The sequence below is a fragment of the Leiobunum rupestre genome, chromosome 3 (assembly GCF_980474605.1).
Source record: "Leiobunum rupestre chromosome 3, qqLeiRupe1.1.hap1, whole genome shotgun sequence".
In the NCBI taxonomy this organism is placed as follows: Eukaryota; Metazoa; Arthropoda; class Arachnida; order Opiliones; family Sclerosomatidae; genus Leiobunum; species Leiobunum rupestre.
Window position 1 is genome coordinate 52,424,323 of NC_143386.1, and position 11,530 is coordinate 52,435,852.

Here is an 11,530-nt window from a genome sequence, read left to right on the forward strand (position 1 = left end):
AGTAATCGCTGTTGCCGAAGAGGGTAATAACTATCTTCAGAGGGGGCGTAGATTAAGGCAAAGCCTGGTTGACCTGTGTGTAGAAGCAGAGGTAATGTTATATTTAATTTCTGCAACAGTTTAGCAAGCACAATAGGGATATTTCTTTTCCACACCTCCCAAGAGATAGAAATAAAGGCGCGTTTTTTTTAACGAGGTATCCCATTATAACACTATCGTGTTCAGGCCTATCCTCGGGCACTATTACCAGAAAAAATTAATGACTACTCATTTGTAGGTGGAGGTTGCGCCACCTGTCCAGTAACGGCTGCCAACAGCGTCCAGAGGACATCAATCTGCCTCTCCAAAGCAGTTGCTTGCCTCTCCAAAGCAGTTGCTTGCCTCTCCAAAGCAGTTGCTTGCCTCTCCAAAGCAGTTGCTTGCCTCTCCATTGCTTCAGTTTGTTTTTTTGACTCCTGAAGTAGCGCTTTCTGGTTTGCACTGATTGTTTCAATGCCTACCAGCAATTCTTTTTCGTCTTGGACAATCTCATCAAATGTCGCCGTAACCTTCTCTTTGAAAGGGAGTGGGCGTTTTCTGTTCTGGTTACCTACAGATCGTAATGGCATTATGCTCTGAGGTGGAACTGAACCTACCTACGACTGACGACGGCCAAATAGCCAGAAACTATTGGGGAGAGTGTCCTCAATAGTCTCGTAGCGGATAGCCAAGACGCCTTGACATTGCAGGTAACTGTAGTAGCCATTTTTGGTCGCCACCATTAATTAAAACCCTTACCAGTAGATGATCCTGCCTTGGAAATGGGAGTAGATGTCTGGCCCACTTTTTGACAGACGGCAAACTGCGCTTCAGAGCCACACTCGTTTCATAACGATACCCTTTGATAAAATAAACGTGAATGAAAGCAATGACTGTGAAGGCTTAGAATCTTACCAGTGATCTGCTCAGTAAAAGAAGTGATAAATGGCTCAAAGATGTTGTCTATGAAAATATTAATGCTATTTGACGAATTGGATACGAGTTAAAAATCAATGGACTTTCTTACTGTGCACTATCATTTACACTTTGCAAGATGTTAGCCGTGTCCCTTCAAATATCAAATGTATTATTACATTGTGCAATGTTTAACTGAGTTATTTAGAATTCAAGTATATGTAAATTTAGATTAATTTGATCAACAATCTTCTTCAGTAGGTGTAAGTCTCAATCTACCTCCTAATTTCTTACTCTTATTTATATTTGTATTCAATTTGAAGGTCTATGTTATGTTAAATGCAAGGGGAGATAACATTTAAAATCACTGGAAATGGCATCAACTATCACCGGAAATGACATCATCTATAGCTTGAAATGGAATTGAATATCGCATAGAAATTAGCTGGAATTAACATCGACAATCGCTGGAATTGACATTGACCATTGCTGGAAATCAGTAATAAGATAAATATGTCCTAGTGACTTCCAATCTGCAAATCACTTTTGAGGTGACGTAGATTTCCCTTAAATGTCGTACAACTTATCAATATAAATTATCAACATCATTTGTTCATTAGGGGTGTGCAAAATATTTGGTACTATCAAATTATTTGGACCAAATACCAAATCAAATAACCGGTTTGCCAAATCAAATAGTGCTTAAAACTTTTTGTCAAATATTTGATTTCTTGATCAAATAATTTGATATTTGAAAGTAGCTGTAAAATGTATTTGATAATATCAAATAGTTTGGTATTTGGTCAAATAGTTCCAAAATCAAATACTTTGGGGTCTTCAAATAGTATTTGTTGATTTCAAATATTTGATTAATTGCTCAAATAATCAATTGACAGCTAGAAGTTGTCTGGGTTTCCCCGCTAAACAATTTTAAAGCTGGCGCACGTTTGCCATTCGCTGAAAAGTGGAAAATTTAAAATGGAAAAATGGAAGCAAAAATAAAAGTATAAGCTGGACCAGTGTAAAAGAAACTTGGTCTGAGGTCTCTTTACTACTATAATACTATTTAGTTACTAGTTAGATTTATTAATTATTTAAATTTATGTTTAACTGCCAAACCTGCATTAATAATGCTGGATTAAAAGCTTTCATTCTCTCATTGAGTAATTGACTTATTGTTAAATATAAATGAAATGGAGGTTAAGTTACTTTACTAATTTGAATTTAAACTTGTATTTTACTTTTTATTATTTTAACCTTTAAAACGTTTCGGGCGTTTCCCTTAAATTTTGGCATAATTTGAATAATTTATTAATTTGCAAACCAAATATGCATATTATTTGACACTATTTGAAAACCAAATAGTCAAATTATTTGACACTATTTGAAAACCAAACTATTTGATATTTGATCTAGTATTTGATATTTGAATACTATGAAATATTTGATCAAATATTTTTGACCAAATTATTTGACTTTTAAAATTTTTGATTTTATATTTGATTTGGTCTCCGAAAAAAGGTATTTTCACACCCCTATTGATTATTATTAATCAACGAAGGCTCGTAAAGATAAATACATATACTTACTTTGACCTTTCAGGCACTCCAGACTTTTCACCCAAGTACATGGGATCGTCAATATTACTATCATCACAGCTATATAGCGAGCGTAATATATCAAACCACATTTTTAAAGTAATATGTATAACTAATATTTACATTTTAGTTGCAGTATCCTCTGGATCAACTCCCCAAGAATCTTCCATGAACTCGGAAAACGTAAAACTATCACCAAGGGATAGAATTGGTCCTTCAAACGATTCACTGAAACCAGGACATTTTGTATAGGATGGCTAAATTATTTTCATATCAAATCTTACCATGTACCACTAGTCAATTCAGAACCCTCTGCAAGGAAACCACTACTATTACTAGAATTTCCAGCATCAGGCACCGTTGATTGTCTACGGTTTTATAATAAAATTCTATAAACTTTGTGTTGATGTCAGCGGTGTAGCCACGATTTTAGTTCAGGGGGAGGGAGCACATTTATTATTGTGAAATAAAACAATTTCATACGCAAACATGTTTTAGGGACCACATACCCCCCCTCTATGGGCACCCGCAGGTTGGAGCAAATGGTGCAACTGCCCCGCTTCGACTGTCTGTGCCCCATTGATCTCCCTTAAATTAACGTTTTCCCTATGCAATTACGAGGTTTTATATTACAATTTTTGCACTACCCTGGACATTGGCCCCCTTTGAACGATGTCTGTGGTTACACATGCCCTCTATTTGAACTACGTTACTGGCTTTATTCTTGAAAAGTTATTAAATTTACCTTGAACTAGGTAGGGAGGTATCTATACCACCAGTTATTCCTGCGTAGGTAACTGATGGTAATAGTGCTTTTACTCTCTCCTCAGTGGGCGTCATTTGTGGAGCGTCTGTGCCGGATCCACCCTCTGTTTTCTTTATGAAAACCGAAACCTTAGCTGCGGCTTTCCGGGCTTCACTTTTCTGTTGTTATCCCCAGCAGAATTTACCATTGCGGATATACTTTCCCACTTTTTATGTTGGGCTTGATTAAGAGACCCTCCTTTATGAAGTCGAATCTCTTCATAAACCTGGGTCTCCATGGCTGACATCAATGCCTCCTTTTCATCTTCAGTCCACCTGGAACTTTTACTACTTGCCATTGTATTTCAAAATAAATGGTGTATTTTAAGTGTTAAATATATGCTATTTTACATAAATAAAGAAACTTTTATGGACTTAAAATTTTTTTGTTAACTCGTGAAAAGCAAATTAACAAGTGACTTGTTTCTCAGACATTGTGCATGAACACTATCCCTACAAATATTATTTGTTCCTATTTAATTATAACAATGCAAATTTATTTTAATTTTATTTATAAAATAATTAATAAATACATATTAATTCTAAGTAATAGTTATTTTCAAAGTAAATCAAAAAGAACAGTCAGCGCCACATGATTAATGTACAATTCAAAATTGGCGCATTTATTACACCAAAACAGTATTAGATGGCAACAACATAAATAGAGTTAAAAATAAGCTCATGACAAAAATTCAACTAAACCGAACAGAGCTGAACTAGCTCCTTCAGCGTAGCCTAGATGGCGATAGAATTCATAGGGCTAAAATAAGTCGAACATAGGTAGCAAAACACGTGCTGTACTGAACAGAACTGATCTAGCTCCATTGGGCTCGCACAGATGGCAGAATAAACATCACTCTCGTGTGGCGTTATTGCATGACGTAACAAGAACCAATCAGAACAAAGGGGTCGCAAATGTACGGTCCCTCTTCACTGGTGACGTCGCGCCCAATGAAAACCGCAGAAGAAAGTTGAAAGAAAGAAGGCGTATCCCAACTTTCCTATAAAAGTCTGCAGAATACGGCCGAGTATATTTCCAGAATTAACGCGTCTTATTTGGGGCAAGAATGATGCAAGAAGTCCACGAAACCGGGTAATTTATGCCAACTGAATTTACCACGTGTTTTTTATTTTGCACTACTCCCTCGCTTAAAATGTGGCTCCATTTTAGTATTTTAAGAGACACAGCTTCGTTTTAAAATCATTCTCTGAACGTACTCCAGTAAAATAAAAAGATACCTCGTTATACCTGTGAACAGCGGTCCAGGATGGTCGAATTTTACTACGGAGATGGTCAACGAAATGCACGTGAAATGAGTCGATTATTTCAAATTTTCTATCCTGACAGTCGTCCAAATAACCACACTGCTCTCCGTGCTGTCCGTGACTTTGAAAACGAAGGCAACGTGAATCACAGATTCCGCGGACCTGGCTATGACAACTTCAACATGGAAGACACAGTCATCGCCTACGTTGTCGCCTAGCCTCGAGCAAGCATAATAATGGCCTGCTCTGATTTGGACTAGTCAAAGTACTACGTTTGGAGTGTCCTTGACCATCATAACTATCACTTATTTCGTGCCACGCTCCACCAAGCACTTTACGATGGTGATCAGCGACTTCGGCTAGATTTCTGGTTTTGTACTTTGGCCGACGAAAACGAATATTTCCTCCGTTTGATTCTTGTGTCTGACGAGTGGTCCTTTGGGAAAGACGGCCGTTTAACAGCCAAAATAACCACATGTGGAGTGATGAAAATCCACTCTGGGGATTTCCTCACCACAATCAGGTAGAATTCCGTTTAAACGTCTGGGCTGGTCTTCCGGGAGATCGCGTTATTGGGCCATTTTTTCTTCCGCGTTGACTCAATGGGCAGAACTACCTGGCCTTTATACAAAATGAAGTCGCAGACGAGTTGCAAGATGTCCCACGCCTTTGGTTCCAGCATGACGGTGCACCTGCCCACCAAGAAACACACGTCGTGCAGTACCTTAACAACGAGTTCCCGGGGGGATGGATAGGCAAGAACGGTCCAGTACAATGACCTCCGAGGTCCCCAGATTTCGCACCGCCGGACTTTTTCCTGTGGGGATTCGTTAAGGAGGAAGTGTATAAAACGCGTGTCACTAACGAAGAAGATCTACGACAAAGAATCATCGCAGCGTTCCAACTCGTAACTCCCGAGATGGTGCGTGCTTCGTTTCAAAATAGGCTTCATCGCGCACGGATTTGTATTGCAGCGGACGGTGGAATTATTGAACCTCATTTAAAATAGGACGCGTGAATTCTGGAATTCTACTATGTCAATTGTATTTCCTCTAAAACATTTTTAATCTTTACAAACATACGATCATTTCAAATTAGATAGGTTTCTCTTTCTTTTTCATGAGACGTAAACCTTTTTGGGTAGTACCAACTTGTTTTTTTCCCTGACGTATTATTTCAATGAAAAAGTGTCTGTTTTTGACCAAACCAATTTCATTAAAGGTTTTTGAGTACGCTCTACAACTAAATTTTCGTCTACCACCTATCGTTCAAAAAATAAAAATTTCAAAACGGTGAAAATTGCAAAGGAAAAGGGTCCTCCCCGAGAGAGTATATTCTGATAATTTCACATTTCTAGCAACTATAGTTTTTGAGAAAAACGCCTGGGTCGATCAATATAAGACACCCTGTTTAAAGCCTGAGACCCACAAGCTTTGTAATTGGGCAATTTTTGGAGAGTTGTTGACCATAACAAATATCATCCATAGCAGGCAACTTTACACCAAGCACTTGATAATGGGGATGTGGCACACCGATATGCCTTTTGAAATTAGCTCAACAACATGACATACGAAAATAACGATTTTCTAGGTCTACTTCTGGCGCCTTTCAACAAACTATATATCACAGTAATATCTACTTCAGAACATACAGATTTATATTAATTTATTTTATCCCAGCCTTCCACAAGTCACCGGGTCCCATTTATTTACTTTCTAGGTGCACCCGTGGCTCATCATGACCTAGTTCAATGCAAAGAAATTCAAATTCGGGGCATATCAACTAGAGGATCCCTTTATTAGACCTTTTTTTCTTTCGAACCGGCTTAATGGGTAAAAATACTTGTAGTACTATATTCCTTTGGTCGATTTCAGACTTCTTTGAGAGTGCACCAGTCTGGAACATCAACCTCGAGTTGTTGTCGATCATCTGATCAACGAACTCCTTTAGCACAGTCACGTTTTAGGAATTTGATCCTTTGATGTTTTGTAAATCTTAAAGAAAAGACATAAATTTGAAAGACTTGTTTTATAACTCAGGGAATAAGTTATTTTTAGACAGTATACACAATTTAATTTTATTCACGAAATATAACTTTCAGAGTATGCTCTACAACGTTCTCTTTGAAGCTTATTGACTTCCGCCTTCCACGAGAAAAATAAATTGAAACACCCTTTCGGTGTCCACTAAAAAACGATCTTGGGCGAATATGTCAGAAACCGTTTTCTCTAGGAATTTAAAATCGCAAAACTAACTCGAGAACCGTAAATTTTAGAAAGTTGGTTCCAATTAGAAAAGTGTTCCCAGTCCCATTTTATGTTTACATAGCGTGAAAATGATCGACCAATAGTAAGTCGAGAAACTATTTACCAAAATCACAAGGTCGTAAAAGGGAAATTGCAAGACAGCGCTAATAACTCCAAAACAAGTCGTGCTATATTATCGAAATTTGCTAGACAATCGCATCATGGTGGGAGATTTTGATATTCGGTAAATTGTATGACCTTGAATCATGTCTTCTAGGTCTTACTAAAATTATCTCGAGAACCATTACGTTTAGAGCAAAAATTTAAATTAAAAATTATAAGCTACAAATTAGAGATTGAAATATTAATCAGCCCTGCCCAAATATTACGCAGAGGTGCTTTTAAAAAGAATAACTGCAGACCTATAATTTTCAAATCCGATATTACAAAACAATACTAAGTTAAAGTGATCTAATATTTATATAGAACCAGATTACACCCCTAACCAATCTAAAGCACGGCACGAACTGATAATGTTCGCTAAAACCAAACTTCCTTTGAAATTTAAATGGGTAAATACGAATTCGATTTCTATTCAAAATGAAGTTTTCAGATATGATTTTCAAACTAATAAAATTAACAAAATTTAAAATTATATAAATTCTTTGCTCGTCTGTTAATCAATTCTAATCTTAATGATAAACATTATTTCCCATAATAATCGAAGTGCGAAAGCTAATTTTTTAGATTTATACTCTACCTGTATAGCGCAAATTGATAATAAAATAGATATTTTGCTCTTACGGAAACCTGGACTCACGCGGTCTATTACGATTATTATGAGGGCTATGATTTTTATGGTATAAATTTCTTTTTTTATATCGGGGACCCTTGAAATATGTGATTTTCCCATGTTAAATCACATAGAGAAATTTTGATATTGGAAGGGATGGTCGCCGAGGTGGTGGAGTCGGTTTTCTGATTAAAAAAATAATAAAATATACCACTAGAGATAGTGAATTCTTTATGTGTAATTACAGATTCATATGAAATATTTCCAATTAAAATAAATAATTTATTTATCTGCATTAACTACTGGCCGAATGGCCCTTCCAAAGACTTTCTTCTCAAAATTGAATCTTTCCGGAACCAAATGGGCACTCATCAATTTACAAAGATACTATTAGGTGACATTAACCTTAATCTTTTTGATTTAAACAACGAAACTAATAAATTAAGAGATTTCATGGTTAGTCATAATTTAAACCAATTTTTTTATCAACCAACTAGAATTTCCGGCAAACTTATTGATATATGTTACACTAATTTGCCTAAAAATTCCATAGTCTGCGAAGCTTACTCTGACTGGTTTTTTCGGACCATTTCCCAATTTATGCTAAAATAGATAGTGAACGTCTCAATAATAATATATCACACCAAATAAGAAATTTTTCTCCAAAAAATGAAGAAAATTTTCGGAACAATATTAAAAATATTGAGTGCGATTTTTTATATAATCAAAATAATATCAATATTGTATTTAAATTATTGCTGGACAAAATCACTTATTTATACTGCCAAAGCTTTCCCTATGTTACAGTACACAAAAAACTCTCCCACGGTTGGATAATCGAGTCTAAAAAAAGGAATTAAACAAAACAATTACCTAAAAAACATTTTCATTCGGTCACCTACGGATCAAAATATTCTTACTTACAAACGCTATAGAAATAGTCTTAATAACACCTATTTAAGAATTATTTTAATTGACTCGTCCACGCCAAAAAAAAACTTTGGTCGGTAATAAACAAAATCTTGGGTAAAAATAAAAAGAAGACTAACATTAATCCTACAACCACTTGCCCTAATATTTTTAATAACTTTCTTAATTCAACTAAAATAGATAATCCTAACACCGTGAATTGTTAAACATATTAATAATTCAATGATGCTTTTTGAAACAAATGATACGGAAATCTGTCGAATCATCACAAATTTAAAAACCGACTCCACACCTGGCATAGATGAACTCTCTGCGAGGGCTATAAAGATTATAGCGCCTTTTATATCTGCCCCTCTGGCTTTTTTGGTAAACTTTACATTTAATCTCGGGATATATCCAGACTATCTAAAAAACACCAACATTATTCCAATTCTAAAAAAGGGTGATATAAATGACCCCAGTAATTACAGACCAATTGCTCTTCTGTCAATCTTAGCTTAGATATTTGATAAATGTTTTAAAATCCACCTAACGAATTATGTAAATAAATTTAACGTTATCTCTAATGAACCATTTGGCTTTAGGGAAAAAAGCGGGGTTGATTACGCAATCACTCATGTATATAACAAACTATTGACAGCATTGGACTCCTCTAAAATCACTGTAGCTGTTTTTCTTGATTTAAAGAAAGGTTTCGACTATATTGACCACGATCGTTTAATCCACAAACTCTATATCATGGGAATTAGAGGAGTCAGCAATGACTGGTTTAAATCCTATCTTACTAAAAGAAGCATAAAGACCAAAGTTAATAATTCTATCTCGGATTGTCAAACTTTACGTTGCAGTTTACCCCGGGGTTCAATACTTTCTCCTATCCTAATCAATTTGTATTTTAATCATATTTTATATTTATTGGATGACGATCCATTAACTTTGTACGCGGATGACTCTTTACTATTAAATTGTGACTTCGATCTAAACCCAGCAATTGAAAACACCAATATAAAACTAGCTCTCGTTAATAACTGGCTCAAAAATAATAACTTAGTTTTAAACCAATCAACTGTCTGCATGTATATTTCAAACAAGCCCCTTTAGCTAATTTCTAATGTTACGGTGAATATCGATAATTAACCTATCGAGAGAGTCGGATATTATAAATATCTGGGTCTATGGTTCGACGAAGCTCTAAACTGGTCTAAACATGTGGGTTTTATCGCAAAACATTTTCGTATAATATCTATATGTTATCTCTAGAAATCGACAGATATTTGACAAATAACGATGTTAAATCTGTACTTTTCTATAATATGTTCTTATCTAAACTATTGTACATTCGAATGGGGTAATACCACGCAAGCAAATATTAATCGGTTGCTCCTACTTCAAAGGCGTATTGTTCGAATCATTGATCAAAAACCCCCTAATGAACATACGGGCCTAATTTTTCAAAGGTTAAATATCCTAACAATATAACAGATTGCAAATTATAGTTCCTTGGTCTTTATCTACAAATCAATAAATAACGAGAAGCATAATGAATTCAACGTGAATAAAAGTTCTGGTCACGACTTTCGAAATAAAAAAAAAACTTTTAATAGCTCAATTTAAGTTAAGTCATAGACTGAACTCAATTTTTCAGAAAGGTGTAAATTACTTTAACTCCTTAAAAACTGATAATATTAAAACGCTATCTACCTTTAAAAAAACCGCCCGAGACTACGTTCTAAATTGTTTTTAGTTGTATTAACAATTAATAATTAATATTGTTAACCTTCTATTTTTTACTTTCTTTTTTTTCTTTCCTATAATACTATGTAAAAAAAAGGAAAAAGTAACTATATATAGATATATATCACGCTTATTCTATATTAAGCGCTGTAGGGCTCAAAAGTCTGACTGACGACTTAGCCCAGCAATACGAAAGCGATGTAAGCAACTTCTGTAAATAAATAAAATTATTATTATTATTATTATTATTATAAATTTACAAGTTAAAGTTCTGTGCTAAGAAGACTGTTGCAATCACCTTTGCCAAAACAAAGGTGATAAATCGTCTTCCGATTTTTTCTCTCGGTCCAAACTGTTAAAATGTTGGGGGTCATTTTAGACCAGGATTGTGTTTCATGCCTCATTTAGAGGATATCAGGAACAGGGTCACACATCTTGTCCAACCCATCGCTTGCTTTGCAAGGTACAAGTGGTGTCTGGACTATACGGTGTTGAGGGTGAATTGTGCGCATTGTCGTCTAGGGTGCTGGCGCTTGGTGGAGTGGGAGTGAGAATTCACTCATGATAAAAATGCTCAGGTTAATTCAACGAATAGCAGCTCTTGTAATGCTTTATTTGTAATTACCAACTTAACCCCATTAGAATACATTGTTAGTGAGAAAGCAACCATATTTAGGTCTTTTTACCAACAGATGGGAGCTAAACACTATGAATGCAAGGTCATATCTGGAAATTTTCTTTACCCGGGTGACCCTTGGGCACGGAATCCGGCCTCTCGTATAGAGCTTTACCCACTAATGTAGGGCTAGAGATTTTTTCGATGGTTCTTAATCGGAAAATTCCGCGGTTGCGGCATTTGTTGCTCTAACGGATTAGAACTCGTGGCTAAGTCTCTTCGTTTAATCCAAGCATTTTTTTTATTGAGTTGTACTCCATTTTGGAGAGCATTAACTGGTTCGCTGGGGAGCGTCTCCACGATTGTCTTTCCTCTTTACGTGCTATCGGAAATAATTCCAACCTCAATGGCATGGGATTTTATTATCGATCATTGTGGGAAAACTCTACTTTTTGACGGAATAAATGGATACTTTGATGAGGGGAGGGGGGGGGGTGATTAGAATTATTCCTCGCCTTTTTGTCCATGATTCTACATTGTGATCTTTTCAATCATATTTGATTACTTATACCGGTCTTTTATCCTATGAATAACTACTTTTTCTCGGAAG

The 11,530-nt window shown here is 35.7% G+C and overlaps 1 long non-coding RNA gene across 1 annotated transcript; it reads left to right on the top strand.

Annotated features, from left to right (window-relative positions):
• Positions 1-1,232: 1,232 nt before the first annotated feature.
• Positions 1,233-3,625, top strand: LOC149952566 (uncharacterized). Its single transcript, XR_016480066.1, has 3 exons — positions 1,233-1,484; positions 2,536-2,604; positions 2,662-3,625. It is a non-coding gene; the product is annotated as an uncharacterized LOC149952566 (long non-coding RNA).
• The last annotated feature ends 7,905 nt before the right edge of the window (positions 3,626-11,530 follow it).